This window comes from Rhinolophus sinicus, chromosome 14 (genome assembly GCF_057876585.1).
Source record: "Rhinolophus sinicus isolate RSI-liver-muscle chromosome 14, RSI-T2T, whole genome shotgun sequence".
Lineage (NCBI taxonomy): Eukaryota > Metazoa > Chordata > Mammalia > Chiroptera > Rhinolophidae > Rhinolophus > Rhinolophus sinicus.
The window spans coordinates 58,047,909-58,063,157 of NC_142514.1; the positions used below are offsets into that span (position 1 = coordinate 58,047,909).

General features: G+C 35.8%; 1 pseudogene; it reads left to right on the forward strand.

Moving 5' to 3' along the window:
- Nucleotides 1-14,173, forward strand: part of LOC109453548 (peptidyl-prolyl cis-trans isomerase D-like) — a 108,289-nt pseudogene extending 94,116 nt beyond the window's left edge.
- Nucleotides 14,174-15,249: the final 1,076 nt, after the last annotated feature.

A 15,249-nucleotide genomic window follows, 5' to 3' on the forward strand; every position in this document is an offset into this window, starting at 1 on the left:
GTATTGATGTACGAATTTTATATTTAGAGGAATCTGTATGGGGAGAATATTCATCCCCATTATGAAAGCTGTAGAAAGAAAGAGCTAATAAATATTTGTATCATTGCCTTGTTTTGATTCCAAAGGCCACCTCCCACTCCTTTAACTTCTGTTGGTCAGGAGCCAAGTGAGATCATGACAATTTCAACAAATATTTATGTCTGAAGTTAGGTGATGGCTCCAGGGGCATTGAGAATCTCTCATTTTGTCAATGTTCTCTCTACATCTGCATTGAAGTTGAGTAGCAGAAAATTATTCTGATGATCTGTATGTCACATAATATTGCTGACACCACCCTGTTTGGATACCAGCATCACAGTGGGGAAAACATGCTTAGATTTCCAGGATTTTGCTTTAGTCTGGTGTTGGCACCTGTTGTAATTATTCAATTAGTATGCTTTAATTCTTCTATAATAAATAGAATGTAGTCTTAGTTTTATAGTTTCCCTCAAGTAAGCAACAATAAACAAAACGTGATTTATGCAAAAAGAAATTTATAGCTCTCTTTCACCCAATTATTAAGAAAGAAGATTTTGTAAATGAAAATAGGAGTCTGGCCCAGAGTTTAAAACAAATTCCACTAGACAGCCTAACCCATAAAATTATGAAACTTTGTAGGGTATTATAAAATGTTTGGAACCAAGCATAGGAGAGGAGGGCCAGCCTGAATTTGGCTCTAGGCGGAGGGAATAAAATCGTGTGGCAGGTTCTAGAGGTCTTTCCATTTGCTGTGTTTACTCAAGCAGTCGTTATTCTAATGATGTGATGTTACTTGGTATTTTCATTATCTTTTTATATGAGCCACTCATTGCCTTTAACACTAACTCATATATTTTGACTTTATGCCTGGGTGGGTGAGCAACAAATATCACTGTACATATTGTGTAGATGGAGGAATTGATCCTTGTCTCTATGAAGTGATGTGGAGAATTGAGCAATTCGTTGGTTTTTCAAGTTAGAAAGTTTTAACAGTCATCTCGTAAAACAATCTAGGGCTATTTATTTGGAAAATTATTTTAAATTTTCTGTGAATTATAAAGTTCTAATGTGGTTTTTGTTTTTGCCAGAGAGCTGGACCCTGCTATGAAGATGATTTAAATTTTATGACTGAGCTTCATATTGGTGATAAACTGTTGGACCATTTAGTCTTAAACAGAAAAACAAGTTATTCAGCTGCTGGAAGAAAACAGTATGGCTGCATGCTGAAAACAGGTACTTATGAGGTAGTTACAATATATTCTACAGAAGTGGGAGATAGGGCCACCACTTAAAAAAAAAGTAAGATTGTTTCTATATTTTACTGTTTAGTTTAACAAATTAATTTGTATCCTAGTCACATGGATAGAGTAATAAATAGCTAAACTAAAATAGAATAATAGATAGCCAAACTAAAGTAGGGAAAGAAAAGATTTTAGGACATTAAAGGGTTTAAAAACTATTGACATAGGGGAGAAATAATTATTACACTATATGCAATTATATTCTTAACTGAATTGTAGAGATTCTATTATTGTTGGTATTAGTAATACATGGACATTGCTGCAGTTACTTTGGTTTAAATCTCAAACATATTATTTTGTAGAACCTAGCATAGTGCTATGCACAAAGGAAGTATGATGTTTCTTAAGTTTCAATAAATACATGTTAGCAATTCAGTAACTCTTTAGGCAGCTTAATAAAGGTTAGAACTTAAAAATATATGCCAAAAGCTTACTCACTGTCAACAATTCACTTTTAAATTATTAACAAGTTTGAAATCTCAAGTATAAAATAAGTATAAAGGTAGAGGACTTGCATTATATTAATGAATTAGACATTAATATCGGTCTTAAGAAATAAAAAAAATTATAAATATTGAGACAACTCTTTACAGAAAAATTTTCCAAACATACAAATAAGTTGCCATACAAATAACTCCATACAAATAAGGAGTTTAAACTTAGAATACAAATATGACAGTATGACTAGAGAAACCATCTACCCTAAAATTTGGCTCTGTTGTAGTTATAGCATTATTAAGTATTGTAGTTATAGGAGGAAAACCCTGCAGTACAAGGAAACCATTAAGTGGTCCCTGTGGGTCAGGGAGCTCCAAATGGAAACAGTACTCAGGATTTAAACTTCAGAGCAGACAGGGAGATACATGAAGAGAGTTGTTGCCTGGCTGTTTGTCCTAACATTGTGATTCTTCAGGGATCTTCAGTGGGCACATTTCTTGCGAGTCAGTAACTAAGAATTCAGTGTTATGTAGAGAAGAAAGCAATAAGAGCAACAATTAAATAAGTGTTCTCCCAGTACCCTTCAAAAATGTTCAAGTTTATTGGCCGGGTAGGGATTCCTCTGTCTCCTCTCTGGGTACTTTTCTTCAGTATTAACCAACCCAACTATTGTGTGCATTTCCCCTTCAGGTAGAAAAAAAAAATGTAGGTAGTCACCATCTTTCTTTTTTTTTGGACATTCAATATTATTTTATATTAGTTTCAGGTGTCTAGCACAGTGGTTAGGCATTTATATAATCTATGAAGTGAGCCCCTGTAAAGTCCAGTACCCATCTGACACCCTACATAGTCTTTACAACATTATTGACTTTAGTGCCCATATTGTATTTGACATCCCTGTGACTATTTTGTGACTATCAATTTATACTTCCTTGTCCCTTCACCTTTCTCACCCATCCCCTAACCCCCATCCCATCTAGCAACCATTAATTTATTCTCTGTACCTATGAGTCTATTTCTACTGTGTTTGTTCATTTATTTATTTGTTTGTTTATTTATTTTAGGTTCTGTATATGTATAAGCGAGATCATATGGTATTTGTCTTTCTCAAGCTGATATATTTTATTTAACATAATATCCTCTAGGTCCATCCATGTTGTTGCAAATGGTAAAATTTCATTCTTTTTTATGGCAGAGTAACACTCCATTGTATAAATGCACCAGGATTTCTTTATCTAATTGTCTATTGATGGGCATTTCAGTTGTTTCCATATCTTGGCTATTGTGAATAGCATTGCAGTAAACATAGGGATGCATATATTTCTTTGACTAAGTGTTTTGAATTTCTTTGGATAAATTCCCAGGAGTACAATTGCTGGGTCATAAAGCAGTTCTATTTTTAAGTTTTTGAGGAAACTTCATACTGATTTCCATAGTGGCTGCATCAATTTGCAATCCCACCTACAGTATACAAGGGCTCTATTTTCTCCACACCCTCACCAGCACGTGTTTGTTGATTTATTAATGATGGCCATACTGACAAGAGTGAGGTGGTATTGCGTTGTGGTTTTTATTTGCATTTCTGTGATTAGTAACATTGGGCATCTTTTCATATGTCTCTTGGCCATCTGTATGTCCTCTTTGGAGAAACGTCTATTCAGGTCCTCTGCTCATTTTTAAATTAGATTGTTTTGATATTGAGTTATAAGAGTTTTTTGTAAATTTTGGATATTAACCCCTTATCAGATGTATCTTTGACAAATATATTCTCCCATTCAGTAGGATGCCTTTTTGTTTTGTTGATAGTTTTCTTTGCTGTGAAAAAACTTTTTTGTTTGATGTAGTACAATTTGCTTATTTTTTCTTCTGTTTCCCTTGTCTGAGTAGATATATCAGTAAAAATATTACTAAGGGTAATGTCTGAGAGTTTATTTCCTATATTTTCTTCTAGGAGTTTTATGATATCTAGTCTTACATTTAAGTCTTAAATAATCCACTTTGAGTTTATTCTTGTATAGGCCATAAGACGGTGGTCCAGTTTCATTTCTTTTGCTTGTGTCTGTCCATCTGTCCAGTTTTCCCAGCACCATCTATCTTTACAACAATGTGAATTCTTGATTCCTTTGTCATAGATTAAATGACTATATAGGCATGGATTTATTTCTGGGCTCTCTATTCTGTTTCATTGGTCTATGTGTCTATTTTTATGCCAACAACATACTCTTTTGATTACAATAGTCTTGTAATATAATTTGATGTCAGGTAGCATGGTACCCTCCTGCTTTGTTCTTATTTCTCAGGATTGCTGTGGCTATTCGAGGTCTTTTATTGTTTAATATAAATTTTAGGATTATTTGTTCTAGTTCTGTGAAAAATGTCATTGGTATTTTCATAGGGATTTTGTTGAATCTATTTATTGCTTTGGGTAGTATGGGCATTGTAACTATATTAATTCCTCCTATCCATGAGCATGGTATATGTTTCCATTTATTTGTCTCTTCTTTAATTTCTCTCTTCAATGTCTTATCATACCACCCTTTGTAATGCTTAAAAAAGAGGAACAATAACATTTATTTATTTTTAATATTTTATTTAAAAATATAGCTAATATATATTAGTTTCAGGTGTACGTCATAGTTATTCAACATTTATATACCTAAAGAAGTGATCACCATGATAAGTCCAGCAACCATCTGGTACCATATCACAATATCACAATATTACTGACTGTATTCCCTGTGCTCTACATTATATCCCCATGACTTATTTTAAACCTGGACATTTGAACCTCTTTTTCCCCTTCACCTTTTCCCCCCTTTCTTAATTTTTCAATTACAATTGACATTGAATATTATTTTATATTAATTTTAGGTGTACAGCATAGTGGTTAGACATTTATATAATTTAAGAAATCATCCCCCAACTAGTCTAGTATCCACCTGGTACTATATGTAGATATTAGCATATTCCTTATGCAATACTCTATATCCACATGACTACTTTCTAACACCAATTTGTATATCTTAATTTCTTCCCAATCCACCAACCCTCCTCCCATCTGGTGACCTTCAAAATATTCTCTGTATCTGTGAGTTTGTTTCTGTTTTGTATGTTTGGTTTGTTGGTTCTTTAAATTCCACCTATAAGCAAAATCACATTATGTCCATTTTTCTCTATCTGACTTACTCTACTCAGCACAATATCCTCTAGGTCCATTTTGTAGATACAGATGGCAAGATCTCATTCTTTTTTATGTCTGACCAATATTTTATTGTATACATGCACCATCTCCTCTTTATCCACTCATCTATCAATGGACAGTCAGGTTGCCTCCACATCTTGGTCATTGTAAACAATGCTGCAATAAACTTATGGATACACATGTCCCCTCGAAGTAGCATGTCGGGTTTCTTTGAAAAACTACCCAAAATTGGTATTACTGCGTCCTTCTTTGTATCTTGTTATAGCATTTGTTTTAAAGTCTATTTCCTCTTGTATGAGTGTTGCTACTTTTTTTGTTGTTTGTTTCTATTTTCATGAACTATTTTTCTCCATACCTTTACTTTCAGTCTGAGTGTGTCTTTTGATCTGAAGTGAGTTTCTTGTAGGCAGTATCTGTAAGGGTCTTGTTTTCTTATCCATTCAGCCACCCTATGTCTTTTGATTGGGGCATTTAATCCTTTTTTATTTAAAGTAATTGTTGATAGATATGTAGTTATTACCATTTTACTATTCATATTTTTGACCTTTTTTTTTTCTATCTTAAAGAAGTCCCTCTAACATTGCTTGTAATACTGGTTTGGTAGGGATGAACTCCTTTAGCTTTTTTTGGCTGGCAAGTTCTTTGTCTGTCCTTTGATTCTAAATGATAGCCTTCTGGGTAGAGTAGTCTTGGTTTTAGGTCCTTTCTTTTCATCACTTTCAATGTTTCATACCCATCCCTTCTGCCCTGCAAAGTTTCTGTTGAGAAATGAACTGACAGTCTTATGGGAGCTCCCTTGTAGGTAACTAACTGCTTTTCTCTTGCTGCTTTTAAAATTCTCTCTTTGTTTTTAAGCTTTGACATTTTAATTATGATGTGTCTTGATATGGGCCTTTTGGTATTCATCTTGTTTGGGACTCTCTGCACTTGCTTGTATGTCTGTTTCCTTTGCCAGGTTAGGGAAGTTTTCTGTCATTATTTCTTCAAATAAGTTTTCAATTCCTTGCTGTCTCTCTTCTCCTTCTGGCACCTCTATGATACAAATTTTGGTATACTTGATGTTGTCCCAGAGGCCCCTTAAACCCTTCATTTTTCTTTCCTTTTTGCTGTTTTGATTGGGTGTTTTCTGCTACATTATCTTCCAAATTGCTGATCCGATCCTTTGCTTCCTCTAATCTACTTAGATTCCCTCTTATGTATTCTTCATTTCCATTATTGTATTCTTTATTTCTGACTAATTTTTTCTTATGTTTTGTATCTCCATTTTTATGTTTTCTCTGTATTGAAATTCTCCAGGAGCTCACTGAACATCCTTATGACCAGTGTTTAGAACTCTGCTTGTGGTAGATTGCCTGTCTCCATTTTGTTTAGCTCTTTTTGTGGAGCTTTGTTCTCGTCTTTTATTTGGGACATGTTTCTTTGTCGCCCCATTTTGCCTGCCTTCCTGCATTTGCTTCTATGTATTAGGTAGAGCTGCTATGTCTCCCAGTCTTATTAGAGTGGTCTTATGTAGTAGGTGTGCTGTGTGGCTCAGTGACACAGTCTTCCTGGTCACCTGAGCTGGGTACTTCATGTGTGTCCTTGTGTGGGTTGCATATGCCCTCCTGTTGTTCTTGAGTCTTTGTTGATGTTTGCATGTCAATAGGAGGTATTGACACTCATTGGTTGTGAGGACTGGCCATGACTGCAGTGGAGGAGTTGTGGTGCAGGGGCTAACCGTGCAGAGCAGGATTTGCTTTAATGGGGCTCTGGTGCCTGCCAAGTCTGTTCTTTGGGTGTGTTGTCTTTGTGGGTAGCAGGGTGATGCTCCCACTTCTTCTGAAGCTGGCCACTGGGGATGCCAGCCTCAGGGCTTCCTGGGAGGGGTCCAGCCTTAGGACAAGTTCAGCCACAGCCTGTACCCTGCCCAGAGCCACCTGGCATGAGCCACAAAGCAATACACAGATGGTCATCATTTGTTTTAGGCTTGGAGGTGCCTTAAGAAGCCAAGCTGAGAACTGAGGCCAGCTGCCACTAGTGCCAAGCTTGGAGCTACTCAACAAGATATATAAGACATGTGGAAATCAGATGCTGCTTATTTGGGTTTTGTGAACCTTTGAGAGATTTTAATAAAGTACACAGCAGGAGCCAAGATAGGCTGTTTGCCTGGAAAAGCTACTGGAAGTGGCTTGGGTGTACCCAAAAGTTGGGTGGGTTGGGGTTTCAGGGAATCACGAAGGTGGGGCAGGCAAATGATGTGAGCCAGGTTGATAGAAACCCAGATATGGCAGCCACCTGTGTCTGCACTCTGGGAACAGGGAAGGCACAACAAAGAAACAATACATTCTGCTAGCACTCTTCTGGGAGAAAGCTGTGCCTCCTGCTTTCTCTGAAGCCAGACAACTCAGTTCTGCCCTGTATGTACTTGGTACTTTTCAAGCTGCTGCCCTAGAGCTGGAGCTCAGAGTGAGTGAGTCTGTCAGCGAGTAAGTCTATGTGTTGGCCTTTTAAGAGGAACCCTTCGAACTCTAGTCATTCTCTGTCTCACCTAGCCACAATCTCTGCTGGTTTTCACAGCCAGAAGTTATGGGGCCTTTTCTTCCTGTCACTGGCATACTGGGCTGGTGAGCCTGGTGGGGGTCTGGAACCCGTCACTCTTCTGGGAGCACCGTGGCAGCCAAGATATCCCTCCTGATGTTTAATGGTCTCACATAGGTTTGATACCAACCTGTTCCATGTCTCTACTCCTGCTACCAGTCTTGAGGCATCTTCTGTATGTCCTTACTTGTTGGACTTCAGTTCAGCTAGACTTCAGGCAATTCTCAATGTTGATCTATAGTTTAGTTGTCATTTGGATGTAGTCATGAGAGGAGACAAGCACAGTGTTCACCTACTTCACTGTCTTGACCGGAAATCTACCCACTCACCTTTCTTTATGGAAGATGTCACTCTTAAGAATTGACCCTTCTTGAGTTTACATATATATATACACATACACATACACACACCCACACACACACAAGGATATGTATTACATATTATATATATTTTAATATGTATAATACATATGTAAGTAAAGCTATATAGAGTATCATAAGCCATATGTTTCCCTTTAGACTAAAATCGCATTTATTTATGTATTTTTAACTCATAAAAATTTATTGGGGCGACATTAGTTAATAATATTATACAGTTTCAAGTGTACAGTTCTGTAATACATCATCTGTACAATGTGTTGTGTGTTTATTACGCAAAGTCAAATATTTTTCTGTTACCATATATTTGAGTTTCTTTACCCTTTCTACCTCTCCCCACTTTTCTCTGGTAACCACTGTACTGTTCAGTATTTGTGACTTTTTGTTTGTTTGATTGTTGCTTTCAGTTTTATAACCCACATATGAGTAAAATCATATTGTTCTCGATTTTTTCTGTTTACTTATTTCACTTAGCATGATATTCTCAGGACTGACCCATCTATGTTCCCACAAATGTCAGTATTTCATTTTTTCTTATCGCCAAGCAGTATTCCATTGTATATATGAATCACATCTTTATCCATTCATCTATGGAATGACACTTTGGTTGTTTCCATGTTTTAGCACTGTGAATAATACTGACCCATAGGATGGAATGAAAGGCATAGAAAATGAAAAATATGTGCATAACTGTAAAGTACTAACTTTTGTTATTTTTTAATAGATAACTGTTTAAAGTAAAATGAATAAATTGTTATGGGATTTATAGCACATGTAGAAATAAAATATATGACAAAAATGAAATAAAATGGGGGAAATGGAAGGAAGAGGAGAATTGGCCCTTCTTTTTCCCTGAAGAGATACCAAAAGAAAGATAGGAATCTACTGGAATGTGAGATGACTAAACTCATTTGTCTTTAGTCTTTACTATAAGCCTTGCTGTTTTTGACGTGTGAAAGGATAGACCAAGCAGTAGAAGGTTAGGGACCTACTTTTTACGGCCATCTGTTAGTCATGCAAACTGATTCTAAAAAGAATGAACAGTGTTTATTAAGCCTAAGACAAGTATTAAGTAACTAAACAGCTGAATATACATTTTGCTCTCCTTATGCATACAAGAGACTTTGTGTACTCTCACGCAGTAGGGAAGGGACTTAACTTATGAGTGTTTACTATGTGCCAAGTACTATGACAGACATTTAAATAATTTCTTTAACTCTAAAATACCTATTAAATTATTACAGGGTGTTACTTATTGAATTATTACAGGATTGTTGTGATGATTAAATGAAATAAAATAGGTAGTATCTGGTTCATTAAATTTTGATAACAACCCTATAAATCTCAACAAGGTTAAAGTGACCCAGCCAATGTCACACAGCTAGAAAGTAATCAAGGTAGTGTTCTAATCTGCACTGACCCCACAGCCCTCACTCCTGCCACACTGAATGACTACAAAATAGTGCATTTGCTAGATAATTGTCTACAACACATGTACTAGGAGGGCTCTCAGGCCAGAAATTCCAAACAAAAAGTGTATTATTGTTAAAATCTATTCTGAGTAATAATTTGTAGTTACTGGGAGGCGTGTATTTTTATGCCTCTTTTACTCTTGAAATGCAATGTTTTGCAAATTTCTTAATTTCCTTCTTGTATGCTGAGTGCTGCAGGCAAGCTGTATTTTCCCAATGGCAAGGTGTTTCTAAATCCACATATAGAGATTCAGTTTGAGGAAATTTGATATCCCAAACTTTGTGTAATGAAATAAATGTGACACTTATTTGAGAATTTTGTGTTCTTGTGATGATAATTTAATTTCTCTAAGCCTTCACGGGTGGAATCCTTTAAATAGTTTCTTGATCTAATAGAATGATATGCTATATAAGCAGAAACTTAATATTCATAGAGATGTCAGGGCTGTGGCTTTTAGTCCTAATATTTATTCATGATATTTTTTGATGCAAACATTATGAAAGGTGCTCAAGTATCAGGTAAAATTGTAAACAACTTAAGAATGAAATACTTTTGATTATAAAAGTGTCAATGTGGCCATAGTTAATCCACTTAATCATATCCTTAAACAAAACATTTAATTGTAAGTTATGTAACTACTACTATCCTTTCTTTCTAGTTAATTTTATGATAATATTTTGGAACATAGGCCAAAAGGACAGATTTTTTTGTCAGTTTTGGTCACGTCTGTATCCCTAGAATGTAATAGAATGACATATAGTAGGTGTCTAATAAATGTTATTTTAAAAAATGAATGAAATATTTAGGCAAAGGGATAAAAGGTTAAGGAAGTAAGCTCTAGTAATGTAGGAATAGGAAGAATTCTCACAGAGGAAGGGAATATTAAAGGGGTAAACTATTAATGTAGGAACATAAGTAATTATACAGAATTAAATCTTCTAATGAAATAGACAAATTTTATTATTGTTGGTATTTTTATTACAGAGAAGCAAAAACCTCTTCAAACTAATGAAGACAGTTTGCATAGTTCTTCCAGGTTATTTAGAAGAAAAGATAAAAAGGATTATATTGTGATTTCAAATGTTAAATTCTAAGGTCTCATTTTAAAAGTGTTTGTGTGTGTGTGTGTGTGAGAGAGAGAGAGAGAGAGAGAGAGACAGAGAGACAGAGAGAGAGAGAGAGACAGACAGAGAGACAGAGAGAGAGAGAGACAGGTGAAAGAGCGAATGGTAAAGGATGCATAAAAATATTTTAATTAACTCCCTTGATTACATCTTATTTTAGAGAGCTGACCATCAACGATGGCTTTTTGTCAATTTTGCCTAGTGTCATTTTGGTGTTAGCATTATCAGCGATAATATGGTACTATGGTGTTACTTCTTTACGTAACTATTGTTCATCTTTGCCTATTCTACACAGACTTTACCGAAGTTGCCACTTTTTTTTAGGAGATTAAATTCTTTGCACTAAATTTTCCCATTAAACATACATAACATTTTTTTTCGTTAATAAAGTGTAGAAAAAAAGAAATGAAAGAATAGCAAAAAGGAGGAAGGGATTAGTAAGAAAATCTCCCCAGTTTTCTATCTTTGTGTTACTCAGAAAAACATGGAACTTTCTTCATTTGTAATTAAAAAAATAACAAACAAAAAATCTAGCCTTTTATATTTTAATTACTTTTGGGGTCTAAGTTTGGGGGAAAAGGAGAAACATTAACTAAATTCAAGGAAAAAAAATTGCCCATTTCTAGGAAAAACGGCTTTAAAAGATTATTAAAATTCTTTTCATAGTTTGCGAAATGTGTCTGTGAACATCAAATAGTTCTTACAAAACAATTTTGATTATTTGTGTATAAAATCAGAAACATATGAATTAAATTTCACATAAAATACACATGACTTAAAAAATTAAATGTAAAAAAAGAACTTGGCAAAATTTATTTGGGGTTTGGTAAAACACAGAACATGTTTTGGGTTTGGTAAAGCCGCAGACATTTGAAAAATATCTTGAAATAATCACCAAACCTAAAGTGTTCTGAAGTTAGCCCATTACTTAGAAACTTTTTATTGTGATGGTGTCTGATCATTTATTTCTTTTACTAAAGAAAAAAATCCAATTATAAGAAATTTGAGGGAGATCAAATTTTCTTTTTTCAGTGAATTGCTGGAGTTTGAAAACCCAGTAATTTAACAGGCATGTTGTTTGCTTGATTTTAAAAATCTGCAGCAATACTCTTATTACAGTTGAACTGTTATATTCAAGAATTGGCTTCTCTCCATTCATAGCTCGTTTCCTCTTGAAATTTGAAGAGAACTTGAGAGTTTATCTCATTTGTTCCTTCATTATTCTTTCCTTTCCCTCTCTCCTTCTCTTCTCCCTCCCCCCTCCTCTTCCTCCTTCTACTCTTCTTCCTCTTGCTCCTCTTTTTTTTTTATTTCATTGTTTTTCTTGAGTATATCTCAATAATAGTATCCTTGATTTGATGTTGTGAATTGCAAAGTTGGCAAATGTCAACCCTACTCTCCTTCTACTCAGCAAACCTATTCCTCCTTTGTAACTCTTAGCTTCTCTCCAGGTGCCCAGTGTTCTGTGGCTGTGCCTACTCTTTACAGTCTCGGCCACACAGATTTATTTAAATTCACCACTGTGGGGTCCCTAAACCATTCTCTCATCACAGTTTACCGTGTGGATAGCCAGCACCATGCTGGGGAGAAGAGTGTTGGAAATGTCTTCCACTATTTAATGATAATTGCTCACATTACTTTGTTGAAGAATGACATTAGGCTTTAATTGGACAGTTTCTAATAAATTTCTCTTATTACTCTTTTGGTGCAAGCAACAGAATTCCATTTGAGCTCAGTTAAAGCAGAAAGAAGATGCATAGATATCTCATGGCGCCCAAGGATTGAGTAGTAGTGACATCTAGAACCAGGTGCTGGTATACTATCAGACTCTGTCTGGGTCTCTCGTTAACTACCCTCGATGAGTCTGTATCAGTTTTCTCTCCTCTAGACAGATTTCTTCTACTTTTTTGGTTTACATGGAAGAACATGGCTCCTAGTTTCTGAATTTACTTGTAACAAGTTCAGCCACCAGAAGAGAGGCTAAATTTTTCTTTTGCCCCAAATTCCAAATTTTAGAGGCAGAACTCTTACTAGCCCAACTTGGTTAAGATACTTACTTTCACACTAGTCCGTTGTGGCCAGTAGATGGGAGTCATATGTACAAGCATGATTATTGGGAGCCATTCTTTTCCCCATGTAAATGGGGCTGGGTGGATGTGAGGGAGGATGCTGAGCAGAAAGAGGGGCTGGGGGACAATTCAATAGGTACACATTAGAAAAGTTGCTTATGTTTAACTGTTACTTTTCCTCTTAAAAAGATTAGGATATTCCTTATTTATATTTTATGTACTTGAAAGAGTGGATTTCTAATGTAGATTTTATTGGGCATTGCAACAAGCTGGTAGAGATGAATAAAGAGAAAGGACATGTACAATGCTGCTTTTCATATAACAGTTGTAGACAATTACACAGATCACGTAAACAATATTTTGTTAAAAATTTGTGCAGGTTTTGGCCACCAGGTCTTTGCTCAGAGAGTTGCTCTGGGGTTTCAGCTGCCTGGCCACCACGAGGTGCTCTGAGCCTGCTTCCAAGTGCATCTGCAGTCAAACTGCCACATCCGTACCCCCAAGCTTACCCCTCCAACCCCAGTAACCCACAAGTCTTCTTTGATGTAGACATGGGAGGTGAGTGAGTTGGTTGAAGTCTTAGAATTGTTTGCAGAAATTGTACCCAAAACTGCAGAAAATTTTCCTGCATTATATATGAGGAGGAAAAGGCATTGGAGCCACCATTGGGAAACCTCTCTGTTTCAAAGGATGGTTGTTCCATTGAATTATTAAGAAATTTATGGTTCAGGATGGAGACTTCTCAAATCAGAAAGGGACAGGTGGAGAAAGTATTTATGGTAAAAAATTTGAACATGAAAATTTCTATTATAAGCATGACCAGGAGTGTTTATTGAGCATGGTAAATGAAGGCTGAAATGCAAATGGTTCTCAGTTTTTTTATCACAACACTTCCAGCTCCTCACTTGAATGGGAAACGTGTGGTACTTGGCCAGTATTTAAAGGAATTGGTGTGGGAAAAATTCTGGAAAGTGTAGAAGTGAAAGGTGAAAAACTGGCCAAGTTTTGCGTTACTGCAGAATGCGGAGAATTGAAGGAAAGGGAATGACTGGGGAATATTCCCAAAAGATCGTTCTGGTGACAGTCATCCAGATTTCCCCGAGGATGTAGATATAGATTTAAAAGATGCATATGAGACATTAATAACAGGAGACTTAGAAAACACCAGAAATACTTTTTTCAAATCCCAGAACTAAGCAATGACCATTAAAAAATATACGGAAGTTTGAGGATATGCGGATGGTTCAAAGGGTATTACTGAGAAAGCAGATATATTGAAACTGCAACCTGTAGCTTTTAAGCTGCATGCTATGCTGAATGTCGATATTCGTAAACTGAAGATATCAAATTGGCAGGGAGCAACTGACAGTTGGAGGCTCTTGAAATAGACCCATCAAATACCAAAGCACTGAACTAAAGAGCTCAAGGATGGCAAGGATTAAAGGAACACAATCAAGCATTAGCTGATTTTAAGAAAGCTCAGGAGATAGCACCGGAAGCTAAAGCTATCCAGGCACAATTGCTGAAAGTTGAATTTTAAAAAAAGGCACAGAAAGATAAAGAGAAGGCAGTGTATGCAAACATGTTTGCTTAATAAGGAATTCAATTTTGCTTAAATATTATACATTTATTGTATTAAGGCAATAAGGAAATTTAAGGCATTTAATCTATTACATATAATCCCTAATGTGTATCCTTTGATACTTCAGTTCCCCATGGTTTACAGTTTAGGAATACTGATATGGGTTCAGTCTTAATAAAGTGTTATAAAATATAGTGAAGTTGATTTTTTTTCACGGTGATGTGCATTATTCACAAAGAATAATGGGGTCCAACCTATTTTTAAACTCCTAAATACACATCTTATTGAATAAACAGATGAAAGCTTTAAAAATTTTTTTTGTGCAGGTTTTAATTTTCCTTGTTAGAAAAAAGATTTAGGAATGTTCTGATACTCTCATTAAAGATAAGAAAATGTCCATTCAGTTCCCAGTATAAACAGTTATTGAATACCTAGACAGGGTGTTAGGTAAGAATACAGAGATGCTTGAGATAGTCTTTGCCCTAAGGGAGCGCATAGTTCAGTAGGAAGACTAACATTAAAAATATCACATTGTGCTCAATACAGTAATAGAAGTATGTACTAAGGACAATGGTGGCACAAAGGATGGAAAAAAACAAAGATTTTCTGTGGGTCAGGGGAAGCCACAGAGAATGAAAATGAGTTCTGCCAGGAAAAAAAGAAGAAAGGCTACTTTAGGCAAAAGAAATATGATCATAGGCATGGATTTATGAGACAAGAGTCTGTGAAGAGACCCCCAAGCAAGATCCTGAGTCTAAATAGGTGGAAGTAGTTTACAAGTTTACGTTCTTCCCTCCTTCCCTCCCTCCCTCCCTCTGGCCTTTCCTTTCTCTTACCTTAGCTAGCTTAGTATTACTCCCTTTATACTTTGCAGGCTGACTTTATTTGGAAGCTTCAATGCTGCTCAGCAATAACACCCTGTTTCTTTAGTCTCCTCTCTTCCACTCTCCTAGACGATAATTTCATTATTTCTCCTCTTTCTTCAAACTTCAAACATTTCCTCCTCCATCCTGACACTTAGGTAATGACCTTACTTTCTATATTACTAAGAAAATAGAAGCATTGTGCAGGAAACATCCCTGAGCTTC